Genomic DNA, 14,820 nt, shown 5'->3' on the forward strand with positions numbered 1-14,820 from the left:
TATGGGTTCCCTTGATGAAGATGTGTGAAAACGCTGTACAATCGGTTACATCTGTTGCTCTTTGCTAAAATGTATGCGTGCTTATGTATTAGCCTACTAAAAGGAACATTACAGTTTGTTTCCAACAACAGGCAACAAAGTTGTCCTATATTTTCTGGTATGTAGCAACTATCATGGTATATATAGTATGGACTGTTATTACTAGCAGTGGGTTAAATTATATTAAATAATCTGAAATGATACTTTAACTTTTAGACTTCTGTGTGCTCGACATGGTGGTGATTAACCGATTGCGGGGGGCCAGTCTAGGCCAAAAATGCCAGGGCTGATTGCTTTTTTTGTCCTAGTCTAGACCAGTAACAGAGGCATCATGGATCTTTTCCCACTTCCTCCAAAGTTGTTGCTAGTGATACATTTAGAATTTTTCTCTACATGCTAATGGGGACACCCTCATGCACAATTAGTTTTGGTCCCTTTGAGGCTGGACCGCTTCATTGACGCTGAGGACACAGATTCAGTCTGGTCTTCAGGTCCTCTGATGAACCCACCCTCATGAGCCATGTCCCTCTGAGAATCCAGGCCCTGAATTGGGACACAGCTGTTGTCTCTCTTAACCATGAGGGGCATATCAAAATAATGCATCCTTTCTGCTGAGACCACAAGTATGGTGCGTGTAGAATTTTGTAGTGAGGTAAATGTAAATAAGTTGACTCAAAAGTCAGTTCAACTGTGATATTTAGATTTTAAAATGTTTCAATTTTAAATGAATTTATGCTGTATAGTATTAGCTATATTATTGTAACAAAAACTGATAATAACTGATTTCAAACTAAATTGAATCAAAAAACTGTTGCTGCACCAAAGAAATATATTTTTTTTTTACTGTATGTGATAAAAGTAAAGCAGGATATAACTTTAACTTCTGTGTTTGTTTCCTGGTACAGGATAAGCACGTGTGTGTGGCCTAGATGACAAACTGTCATTTTGTCCACAGCACAAACCTCCTCCTCTGTGTGTTGTTGTTCTAACTGCTAGTGCTCTGAAAAAAATTCCAACAATGTTACCATCAATTGTTCCCTTGACTTCTGAAAAACTCTCCCAGCACCAAATTACAGCTAAATTGAAAGTTTCTAAGGCAACAGTGCAGAGTATGCTGGAGAGATTCCTACAAGACCAATTCATTCCCACTCCAAATAAGACCAGGCTCCATCTGAAGACCATCTTTATTATGACTGAACATCATCTGCATCCAAGATCCAGAGACATGTCATCCCTCCCAGCTAGACATTCTGTGGAAGAGATTAAACATGCATTAAAGCTCTGCTAGGCTCGTTTGAAGTCCAAGGAAGAGCAAGCAGTGCAGACTGCATGACTTTCCCTGCACACAACACTGAACCACTCTGGTAACATGTGAACAGGCAAAACATACTGTAACACCATGTGGTCTCTCTGGGGTGCTCTGATAAAGCTAGAAAAATGTGGATCTGCACAAAAACACAAAGCAAACTCTGGAAAAGCTGCCTTTCAAAATCTTTCAGTAACAATTTAAATAGTGAATAAAAAATATATATATATTTTTTTTAAATCAGTTTCTCATACTGTACGGTATATAGGCTACTGAAGAACACCTAAGCGTTCAATATTCAATACATAAGTAATTACAAATTAAATAATCACATTAAGATATTGTGTTAAGTATATATATATATATATATAAACTATAATTTCTATAATTTCTATTACTTAAAAAAAAAAAATTAAAAAAAAAATTATTTTTCTAAAATACATTTTTAAAACTTGTTGTTACTTGTTGTTGTTACTGTGTCTGTGCTCGTTTTCAGCTGCTGCCTCTGGTTGGTGGGCATTATTCTCTAGCTAACAGTAGCTCGCTCACTAAATTTGGTAGCAGTTGAGCTTGCTTGTTTATGCATGCCGGGGCAGCCTGGTTTGAGTGATTTCTTAAATGATTTTACATTTCATCATGTTTTTCTTACGCATTTAATATTGATCACTTTGGGGCTCCAAGCTGATAGATTGAGGGGTTTTTGATGGTTCTGCAGATTTAAAGTGGTTTATTAGTACATAATCATCACAGCAAAAGTACTCAAACTAGAATTGATATCATACTAATAACATAGCATGTGTTAAATTGCCATGGTTGCAAGTATCGTGTTGCTCAGTGGCCCTACAGAACAGTGGACACTGCACGGAGTAGTGCTCATTACCACAGAGATTATATATATTCAAACACTTGTACAGCACACTAAGAGATTTTTAAACTATTATTTTTGTTTTTTTTGAGCAATGAAATTATGTGAGAGATTCAAATACAAATAGATGCTTACATTTGTACTGTAGGAGCTAAAGTTGTGTTGAACTCCACAGGCATAGATCGCTTAATATTTTATCATTCTAAAGGCAAGGCAAAGCAATTTTATTTGTATAGTACTTTTCAACAACAAAGCTATTCAAAGTGCTTAACATAAGACAGAAAGGCATTAAGAAACGATATAAAAGAAACACATGGTATTATAAAAAGACAATAAAAAAGAAACGATGGGTTTTTAAAGAGTAAAACAAGAATACAGGGCAAATACAAACTAAAACAGAATAAGGCAAAGCAAACAGTAAAAAAAAATTACAACAAAGCAACAGTGCAGTGCAATATATGAATAAATAGTCCGAAGTTTAATTTAATAAAATGCAGTGGCCAGGTAAAGTTTTAAGCCTTGATTTAAAATGGCCGTATCAAGAAATTATCACACGAGAGACATAAGTCTTTTAATTCTTGATATAAGGCTGATTTTGTAATTGTCTTAATGTGGAGGTTAAAAGTTACTTAAGTGAATGTGAGTCCATGACCCCATCAAGATTTCTGGCCTGGCTTGTGGTCTTTAGAACAATGAATCCCTTTTTATCATCTTCAGCAGTGTAGTTGCATAGGTAGGGATTGCTTCGGGCAGGAGGAACGATCAGAGTGACCAAGTCTTTCAGCATGTATGGCATGTGAGGATTCAGGAGACAGATCTGAAAAAAAAAATCTTTTAAATATACTTTTAGTCATTCCAACTTAAGGCATTATTGATATATTGATATTTATTCATCTTTACTACCAAATAACACCAGATTGTTTGTATGCTTGACATGTTTCCCTGGACTGTCACACTGCGTCTCATTACATTCATCCCTCAGTTTGTGGCTCAGCTCAGGATGAGTTTCCCATACACCTGTAAGTCCCATAAGTCCCACATGTGTACAAGTGTTATTGGACGGAAGGATGACATTTTAAACAAATTGTCACCTAATCTGTCTCTATAAGGGCAGCACTTGATAGTTGAACTTGGAACTTTGAGGGAGATAGCTTTTGAAATGTCACCTGCAATGAAAAATAACACAATGGGTCCAAGATAAAGGAAAATATGCTCTGTGCTCCCGAGGGCTCAGTGCAGAGTCTGGTGCTGCCATGAATTAAGTGAAGTAACTACATCACAGCTGTGTAACTTGCGAGATTCATGTTCAGCGTGGATCGTTTGAAACCAGATTTTTCTATTGTGTGCATTTACTTTCCAATCTGATGTTGGTGGGTTTTTATATTTGATTTTCTAAAAATCCTTGGCATGGTTGGGTCTCCTCATTTTCACACCAACCATTAATCTTTCTTGATTCTAGAAAGACCCATAATAAAAATAATCATCCTCTCTGCAGTGAGAAATTAGTGTGTGTGTTTGTGTGTGTATCTTTCGAGGCAACACCGACCTATGTACAGCATGTTGAGGCATACAGTAATAGATATAGAGTAAGAGGGACGAGACAATCCAAATACTGACAACACACTGGCAAGCGGCCTCACTCTGGGAGTTATAGAGGAGCTGGCTGGTAATCTACTTCAAAAGTGGCTTGCACTGGGAAGAGAGACATGCAGAGTTAAAAGCAGGAACAAATCCCCCCCGTCCACATATGCACCTCTGTTCCTCCCCATGACTGACAGTTGTTGCAGTGAAATAGTGGGCTCCAGGCACTGCCAGAAGGAATAAAACCTCCACTGATTCTGATCCAATTTGTGGGAGCCAGGTTACAGACTTGTGCATTCATTGAAAAAGACAAGAATTTTGGAATTGACATTCTGCAAGGTGCTCTTGGAGTGTGCAGGCGGGCAGTGTTGCATTTGGGGGATCGATTGTGTTTTCTGGCATGGTGTGGAGTGCTCGCGCACACACACACACACACACACACACACATATTTGTCCGTCATCAGCTCTCCAGGCCAGGCTGGTAGTGGACCCTGTGCTGAAGATGAAACCCAGCACTCTAATCCAGCAGTCTACTGTAAAGCCACTGCCCTCCTGAAGGCGCTGCTTTCACATGTCAGTGCCGCCACGTGCTTCCGCAGTAATTGGGATGGAAAAAGAGCTCTGGGTGGGTGGTGGTTTGTGCTGCTCTGCTGTTTCCACTGCAAACAAGAATAGAGTGATGTAATTCAGGTCCCATTCCTCTATCATTTTACACCGTATGTCTCGCATGACTCCCTTCCTGACTGTAATTATGGCAAAAATGATGCAACATGCACATAAGAGTAGCTTTTTACGCTGCTTCCGTAGGCCTTGGACATACATGTGTTTTGTTTTTAGGTGTATAATGGGAAAAATGCTTTTCTAAACAATCTGTGTATTATACATGTGCTCTGTGAGCGGCAGTCATCAAATGCGTATTATCATACAAGATTTCTCTTCTGGTTAGCAGCAGGAACTGAATTCACCTCACACTGCTGTATTTGCCATACCAAATAGCTTATATAGTTACTTTTACTGCAGCAGCCCCACAAGCTAACACTTCCTCTAGCTAATAAGCAGTCTTGTGCTGAGTAATCACGGCCATGTGCCTCCAGTGCATCTGAAAGTGCAGTTTAAACATCTTGAAAAACCACATAAATCCTCAGTTTGAAAATGCCAAGGCAAAACCTTCGAGGTGTCACTTTTTTTTCTGGAATGCTGTCCTGTCACACCTTAATTACAGTAATAGAAAAACTGAAGGGGCTCTTCCCCAGAGGCTGTATTAAGGCACACAAAAAGTCATGATTGAGAGATTATGCTTTATCCAATGTGATGATTTCTGGAAGATTCTGTGGGTTGTGGAACATAAGGAGCAATTTCAGAGGCAAGTGTCATTAATAAGTCAGCCAAACTCATAACAAAATATCTTGAAGACCATGGTCTGTCAGAAGCAGGTGTGGTTTTAGGGGCCTGCGGGGAGATAATTATGTTCATCTCTTAAGTGATTTTACCTCATGTGCACACTGTAATTTTTCTTGCTCTGCATTTTTAGAGAAAACATATAACTGACCGTTTACTAAGCCTTGCCCCAATCTGTAACTTTTGCTACACCTGTCGAACATTCCATTTGGCACAGCACCAGAGATAGATTACTGAATGAGCTTCACATGGCCCAAAAGGCCCAAGTGGACATGGTTGCCCTGGGCCGAAAGACAAAAAATGACCACAAATATGCAAAACAACCGCAAACAGATGCAAAACGACAGTAAAGATACACAAAGAGACACAAAATGACTGCAGAGAGACGCAAAATGGCGGCAAAGAGATACTATTCTATTTCAAACTGGGCTTCATGCCCCCATGTTGGAGGGGTGTGGGGGCCCGTTTAAATGTTGATGTCCCTAGTCTTTCCATACACAGCACTTTGATACTATGGTAAGGTATTTATTTATACAATATATACTATATATACTGTATGTAAAGATTTACCACTGAAATTCTTCATCATTTTTGGGCCACATGGGTCACCATTTCATACAGAAGTAAACAGTCTTTAATTTGTAGTAAAGGGTGACATGGATTTTCACTCCTGTCCCATCCCAATCCCAGAAGAAGTGACTCCCATCCTGTGGGAATCTCCCGCATGTCAGCCTCTAATTTGTAGTTAGATTTTGTCGGCTGAGATGACTGTTGTTAGCAGATTTGATCACCTGTTGTTAGCCAGCTAATGCTAATGCAAAAACTCAGTGAGGTGGTTGAAAACTCCAGCTGGCTATTTAGTTTTTCTAGCTGTTTTTCTTTTTTTAAATGAAATGTGCATAAATATGCACATAATGGCTACACACTTGATATAATTGTGAAAATCTAAAGTTACGTGTCACAGGCAATCCAGCATCCTCACATGCTGATGAAACATGGAGAATGCAGCAGTATAGTACGGTAAATAGCAGTGTTCATGTATTGTAGGGTAGAGCTAGTTAGTCCTAGTGTTATAGAATAGTATAATAAATAAATATGTAATTGCAACTGTGCAAGAACTCTTTCTACAGACAGATTTCCATCAAAAGTAAATTATTGTTTTAATGTTCTGGTCCTGAGCATGAGCAGTATTTTCCCAACATAACTTCTCTGGATTTCTGTTGATGAAAACTGAATTTCTGCTTGTTCAGTCATGATAACCATCCAGTTTCCTTCTATTTATTCCAAAAACAAACCACATTACTAAATGCAAAGTCTGGACATGAAAGGAAGCATGTTCTACTAGTGTTTGACGGACAAATTATGTCATGTTTAGAATCCAAAAACTGCACATCAGTGTCGCGGCATTGATCAGGCATGCTGTTCAAAGCCTACAACTAGAACATTAATTATCTGATTAATGTGGTTCAGGAGGTAGAGCGGGTTGGCCGTTAATCGGAAGGTAAGCAGTTCAATCCCTCGCTCCCCCTGGTTGCGTGTCGAAGTGTCCTTGGGCAAGATACTGAACCCCGAATTGCCCCTGGCGGCTGTTCCGCCAGTGTATGAGTGAGTGTGAATGTTACTTTCCATTTGAGCACTTAGGCTCAGTGTATGATTGGTGAATGCAGATGTAGTGTAAAAGCGCTTTGAGTGGTCGAAAAGACTAGAAAGGCGCTATACAAGTACGGAGCATTTACATTTCTAGACCTGATAAAGATCCTTGTTAAGTTGAATTTTTAATTTCCTTTATTGCCAGATGCTAGTGTAGTGGTGATATATATTATAAGGCATGTGCAATTAAAACAAATAAACATAATTTTTGATTTTATGGGGACTTGATCGTGATCATACATGTCATTTAAATAAATTCAAATAAAATAAATTCAATGAACTGTTAAACAAAGCGTGTGCTGTGGTGGAACGACCTGGCCCAGATGTTAGGGGTGAAACAGTGTCAACGAGGCCTGTTTCTTCCAGTAAGCGTCTCCCCTTCCACAGGCCTCACACCTGATTGATGGAAGCTGTCATGTGCTAAACAGATCTATTTTTCTCCAGCCGCTTTGTATTCTAAGGCTAGACTGTAAACAAACATGCTGTTGAATTACAGTGGACCAGTCGCCTTCAGTTGCCCCCGCCACTTCATGTAAGCCTTGATCTGCAAGAGGAACCTTCTTTGCTTTTTTTTGGTCATTGAAAACGCATGTTGCCGTCAGTACTTTTTTAGCAGAAAGTGTGTAGTTAACAGTGAAAGCCAGGCTTCCTAGTGTGGGCTGCAAGGTAGGGCTGAGCTCATGATTATTATCAAGATTACTCATTGACTTTTCATGCATTCATTGAACTTTAAAAAAAAAAAAACTTTTTATGGCTGACTGAATGCTTCGAAGCTTCTACCATTGGTCTACCGCTATGGTAATCGTAGCCCAATTCAGTATTGAAATGCTTCACTTTTATCTCAAATAACCCATGAAAAAAAAAACATTATTAACTTTAAATGGCATCTTAGAGTGCAAGAGGATAGCAGCCCAGCCCCATTATTTATACTTTTCTCACTCACCAGTGGTTTAAGTAACTGCATCTCCTATGCTAATCCCACACACACACACAGAGCCCCCCATCATCTTGGCTCGAGCTGAACTAAAAATGCAGCCTGTCAGAGAGTGAGTTTCATTGCAAATCATTGAGAAACAGAATGCTGCACAATAATCGTTTTATCTCAATTATCTTATTTTCACAACCATTGGAAGCCAAAATCTTAACTGAAAATAATATTCAGCCCTACTGCATACATCATTGACATGAACAGGAAACAGCGGTAAATATTAAATAGGGGAGTCTTGGCCTTAAGTAGGAAGGCCCCGTCTGCTCCTTTGGGAATGGCCATTTGCTTTAATGCTTGTGCTTCTCTTCTTACCATTTGCCTCAAATTAGTGTGTTGGAGCTCTATTAAATGGAGGACAGAAAATTAAGATTTGATAAAGCCCGTGCCAGTGTCTCAACAGGGCATGTTTTATGGATGTGCGCTACCACAGCTGTATTCCAGCCTGCTTTTCACTGTCTCTCTCTGGTTTATTCATGAAAGCCAGATTTTTTGCTGTTTTGCTTTCTGCTTACCTTCTTTATTAGGGTGTTAATCTCTCCAGAGTTGAAAGGCAATATAAAACCTGTTCATTTGGTGCACGCTGGGTGCCATGCTCAGGCTTAGGTTTTGCTTTCATTAATGTCTCACAAACCCACCACAAGATCATTAGGAGAGTAGATTGTATTATACTCACACTGGTACAGTAATTTATAAAAAGTGGCACTGATGAACAGTATTTACAGTTTGTCTGTTTTATGTACCGACATTAAATATGCAGAACATAAACGACACACATAGATTACCTCATCGTAGACTGACACTTTGCAGTGGTGATAAATGATCGAAAGGAAGGACACACCACATAATGAACTGCTCTCTCAGATGGCACATTATTTTCCTCAGTCATCAGTGTTTTTCTAGAATCAAGTGCCAGAAAAACAGCGCCACTGTTGGCCTCACATCAGTTTGGATCAGTTAAATGTCTTTGTTAAAGTTGACAGGTGATCAAAAACAGAAAAGCTACAAGTTACATACAGAAAATTGCCTGAGAATCAAACTGTCAGATTCAAGTCTACTGTACTTGTAATATGTCAAATCTGTAGTATTTTTGGCCATACATCCCAAAATGTGTTGATGATGTGGTGATCACAAAGACAATAAAATAATTCCCCACCCAGAAAGCCCGGATGAACGGAGAGGTGAGGGCTCTTTGTAGAGCCAAAACAGCTGTTATTAGGAAGTATACAGCATCCCCAGAGCGAGACTGACAGCTAGCATCAAGGAGGTGAAGCACAAACATCAGCAGAGACTGGACAGAGACCTCAACACCAACAACACCAAAGATATCTGGCAGGAGATCAAAAACATCACAGGCTACAAAAGCAGGAGCGCCACCTGCCCATCTGCTTCAAGTCAGCCACCATCGTCCCTGTACCTAAAAAATCTGCACTGTCTACGACTACCGCCCTGTGGCTCTCACCCCATTCAGATGGTGGTTTGGAAAACTGGTTCTTCAAAACATAAAGAACAACATCACAGTGTAGGAGAACTACCTTAATACACACTCAATGTTGGGGCATTAGGAAAATTAAAGAAAACACCCAGACAACTTCTTACTGATTAAATTTATCTATAGTTAAATACCTAATAAATTCATAAATGAGGGCTTAATTAGGAAGCTGAACAAACACAACATGAATAGCAGATGGTCTTATTGTCAATAGTGAAGTGAAGTATGTGATCTGATGGTGAAAAACAATGGTAAGATGCTAAGATAAGGCCAGGGCACTTAACTTCTCTAAAAGTGAATTAATGTATTTTACACAACATCAACTGTTATCACTGCAAAAATCGTGGGTCAGCCTATTGTTTTGAGGCCCTGGCAGAGACAAGATGCTCCCGCTGACTTTCCAGCATTGTGTGCAGGGTTCAGGCCGCCTGCAGCTGGAGGTACAGTTACGCGTGACTCCTGTAGGAGGGAGTCAGGATTCCAGGTTTCTTCTGTTCTAACCTTTGTTGTCCTGTTACAAGTTGGCTTGTCAAATAAAATGTAGCTGACTACAGTTACTTCTTCAGGTAGGCTTCTAATTACATTGACCAGATAAACTACAAACAGATTAATAGTGTGCTATAACACGCAAGACTACCGGTATTGGTAAGTAAATAAAACTAAACAACTCTTGGCATTCATAGGCTTGTTGAGAAAATCATTAAATTGTGCGCTGACTTTGTTGAGACCTTGTGCTCCTCCAACTTCTGTTTGAGGATGTCCCACAGATGCTCAATAGGGTTTAGGTCTGGAGACATGGCCAGACCATCACCTTTACCCTCAGCTTCTTTAGCAAAGCAGTGGTCGTCTTGGAGGTGAGTTTGGGGTCGGTATCATGTTTGTACTCTTCACCTGGTAGCTGCCACATGCTTGACACCATCTGACCCAAATAAGTTTATCTTGATCTCATCAGACCACAGGACATGGTTCCAGTAATCCATGTCCTTAGTCTGCTTGTCTTCAGCAAACTGTTTGCGGGCTTTCTTGTGCATCATCTTTAGAAGAGGCTTGCTTCAGGGAAGACAGCTTGATGCAGTGTGCGGCGTATGGTCTGAGCCCTGACAGGCTGACCCCCCAGCCCTTCAAACTCTGCAGCAATGCTGGCAGCAGTCATACGTCTATTTCCCAAAGACAACCTCTGGATATGACGCTGAGCACGTGCACCCAACTTCTTTGGTTGACCATATCATGGCCTGCTCTGAGTGGAACCTTCATTCTTTGAATTAATAACTTGCTCATTTCATGTAAACAAAAATAAAAATTGGGTTAAACATCAAGACAATATGTATTGAGAGTTAGTTAGCTGAATAACCCTAATTAATCTATAAGGAAGGAGGATAAGGAAGAATATACCAATCACTTTCCTTTAGGATAGTCCCTTCTTCTTTATGATGAAGAAACCAAACCTTATCTCAGTCCACATCAGGGGATGGGAAGAAAGTATTTGAATGTGTGTGTGTTCAGTCTCTTTGCTAAAGCTATCAACAAGAAAGTATGGTTCTTCACATCTTGCTGTGACTTCATTATTTTTACAAGACATGTATCTTCTCAGGGGTGAGACATTCCTGGCTTGTCTGGCAAGTCTCCAAGCTGGCACATTAACTATTAGAGAAAGGGAAAGTTAGTTTACAGATCTGAAGAGTTTCAGAGGAGGTTAATTAACACCCCCCTCACCCCCATGGAGTTGTAAACAATGCAATGTGCCTGTGAATGTGGGATACTTGTGATTACTACACCAGTCAGCCTGGACCCCCCACCAGTTCGCCTGCAACTTGCATTTCATTATACAACCTTGTAATGTAAAATACGGAGGAGGAGAGGGCGGAGTGTAGCGCCATGGAGATGGCGTCATCTGTACCTGTTTTGGCGATAGGCGAATCACAGACTGGTGGGGTTGAGTGCAAGAGTGTGTAAGTTGTTTAGGAGTTCTGAATAATGTGGGGACAGCTGTTTGGGTCAGTGACAGGTTGAAGATGTCAGTCAGCTACCCAGAACAGCCCCTGAGCACACCTGCCGGTGATGCCATCAGCCTTCCACAAAGAGTGTGAGGGTCTGGTGGTCTGTAGAGTGCAGTGCCTTGATGGTTTTCTCCTTTTTGTCCATATCAAAACTATGTTCAAACCCGGGCCCTATTGGTGCTTGTGATCTCGCTCTTCTCTGCCTTTTCTGTCTCTCTCTACCATCATAATCGAATGCAAAAAGTTACTGACTTATCATTCAAAGATAAGTCAGTAACAGTGTTCGGTAAGAGAACTAAAATTGATTTGCATCTTTCTAATTTTGTTTACAAGTCATTTTTTTTGTTATAATATCATTGGTTTTGGAACATAATAAAATATATTAAGTCATACTATATACAATATGTAAACCCTTTATTTCTGAAACCCAATAATGACCTTGATTCAAAGAGAGAAATTTTGTGATAAAGCCATGAATAATTTTGTGTAGCACTAAATTTCATGGCACTACATTTCCTCCTGGTAAATAATAAAACACTTCTCACCTCATATATTATAACCTTACCTTCACTTGCTCAGTGAGACACATCATCATTTCAGAGGGGAACCAGCACAGGATGTGAGTTTTTTTAGTTCATTGTTTTTGTATATTTAATACTCGCAATATGTTGTTGCACACTTTGAAATCTCTTATTCTTCAGGGAATTATCAGTCATTTACATATGGATGCTACCAGCATTTTACACATCATGTTTCTATAGGTGTGTTTAATTGCACATAAATGTTGGGGATTTAATATTTGAAAACAACTGATGTGTATTGTTAGAGGGTTATCGTCTTGTTTGTGTTGGGATTATCGTTTGAACCTCCAAATGTCATTATAATGAAATAAGCAATAAACTTTGTAAATAAAGATATTGACAATTCTTATCTCTCCTCAAATATATCCAGCCTCTGTTGAAATTAGATTTAATTAGCTCCTTTAAATAACCTGGACTTTAATTAACCAGATCTGCTTAATCGAAACTGTACACAAACATCTTAATTAAAATCGTTTTATCTAGTGTTAAGATGACCCCTAATACCTCACCTTCTAATCACACCGCTGGCTGAAAGAAGCACAAATGAAGAAAAGGGTGGACAAAGATGGAGAGAAGGGGGTCTGGTTGACTTGTAATTAGGATGGTGTTGCTGATGGAAGCATGGCGTGCAATATGGTATGGATTAGTGTCATACAAGATACCATTTCTGGCCTGCAAACATTCACACTGCATATTTAGCAGAGGCGATGTCTTAATGATTTCACTATTGCTCATAGCTTCAGGCTGGCTCACTCACTGCACTGTGATCCAATTTATAGCTGCAGGCTTTCCAGCCCATATATAACTGTGTCCAAGTTCAGTTTGGTTTATGTCTGGGTAACAAAGTCATGACGGTGAATCCTGCTGAAGTAAATAATATGTAAATCTCTAAGACAGGAAGATATATGATCGCTATTCCAAAATAAGAGCTTTACTATTTCAGAAGATCATAGCACAATTATAAGAATGACATTTTATTGCATTTAAACCAAGAACACTATGGTGTTTGGACTGCTTTGTTTATTAAATTAAACCATTTTTAGAGTCTGTACATTATTCAAACAACCAATATGAACAGTTTATCTAATATGGGGCGGGTTTGAGACAGTGACTGAAAGAGGAACTCACAGGTCCAGATTTGAAAAGTCACATGTTTTACTGCGCTGATTGGTTGTAGGTCTGGACTCCGCGTCCAGTCTGCAGGTCTGCCAACGCAGCATGCTCACAAAACTCAAATCAAACTGTCAGAAAGCCCAAAATTATGGTTCAAGAACCACATTCAATTTACTTTGGATATGCCTCTAATAGGTGTTTTGCATGAATTTTACAGGAATGGTAAGAGGTTAAGAATCCTGACTGCCCTGGTTCCCTCTTCATCCCTTTATCCCTCATTCCCTGACCCTCAACCCTCATCATGTCATCCCTCAACCCTAATACCACCATCCTTTCATCCCTCATCTCTCCTTCCAAACCCTTTATCCATCCTCCCTAAATCATCTCAGCTCTCCTCCATCCATATTATACAATAAATGCAATAAATACAATATTTCATATTCTTCTGGTTGTTGGATTCAGTCTTTTTTGTAGGCACACCACCCACTCTAGCAACTACACTTAATCCATGCAGCATTTATGTTAACTGCAAATGTATTCAGCAAAACAAATAGTGTAAAAAGTATTTGGAAGAAAGATAAAGTACAGACACACTGTTCTTGACCTTGTAAACAATATATTTATATAGTATTTTCATAAACAGCAACAAAACTAGATTATAAAACCTTGATAAATCGTTGTGTTGTCTTTATTAAAGTTTAAGTATAAACTCAAATGATATTAGAACATATTGGGTGTTGTGGTTAAATCACAGATTGCACTTTTGGACTTACTGTGTTGCTAATGAATCTAATTTATCTAGTGTAAGCCTAAAGATATGGCACTATGGCCTAGATGCAAAAAAAACAGAGACAGAAAGTTCTGACAGACACCTTCACACTGGCAGAAACATTTGCATCAGGATTCTCACCTGTCAAGTAGCTTAGTAACATGATGCCACAATTAACTGGCTGGTGTTCATTTCTAAACCTGCTGTCAGGTTTGTGGATGTTCCACACCTGTCACCCTGTGCAGAACGTTATTTCAGGTTGTGTGTCTGTGTTTAACTAAGGCATCTTAACATTAAAATGTTCACTCACAGAGTTTAATCTTTAATTTTGTGTGGTGTATTCTTGCATTTTCAGAAAGGAAGCCCCTTATATGTTGAGTCTCCTGAAGTAATTGAAACGAGGGAGCTTTTATTAGAGTCCAGCTGAGCTCACAGTCCAGCAATAATGCAGCAATCTTTCAGCCAGATAAAACAGTGGCCTAATACCAGTGCTGTTGAAATGGCTGAAATGTATGAGAGTAAAGGGTCCTCTGCCAAAAAACTAAATTTATTTACATAATGATTTACAGTACAGTACTAAATTCACTTCTTTCCCCTCAGGACTCAGGAAACACAACATGCAATGTGATAGCTGACCTTTAAATAAATGAAATCTGTATCTTATTTAATGCCAAGACTGGTATTACTGTATGTGCATAAGATGAGGTTCACTTGAGATGTAAATGGGTTTTTTTGTTGTTGTTTTTTACATGTATACCATTTCTGAATGCTAAAGTCAACACTTTGTGTCTTCATCCCCTCCTCTCTTACATGGGGTGTCTCAGTGGTCAGTCCTCCAGCCTATTCTTTTCTCTTTATGCCTCCCTTAGGCCATAAAATAAATTGCTATCCTATCATGCAGATGTTACGCAGATGACAATCATGTTTATGTTTCGGTAAAACACGATTATTTCAGCAACCTGTTTGATCTCTTTGTGTCATTGACTGGTGAGACAGCTGATAAACACCCCATAAGTGCTTTGAGAGATACTGTATGCTCACAGT

Source organism: Micropterus salmoides, unplaced genomic scaffold, assembly GCF_014851395.1.
Source record: "Micropterus salmoides isolate LMB-PRFRI ecotype aquatic unplaced genomic scaffold, ASM1485139v1 Ms_hic_scaffold_7, whole genome shotgun sequence".
Lineage (NCBI taxonomy): Eukaryota > Metazoa > Chordata > Actinopteri > Centrarchiformes > Centrarchidae > Micropterus > Micropterus salmoides.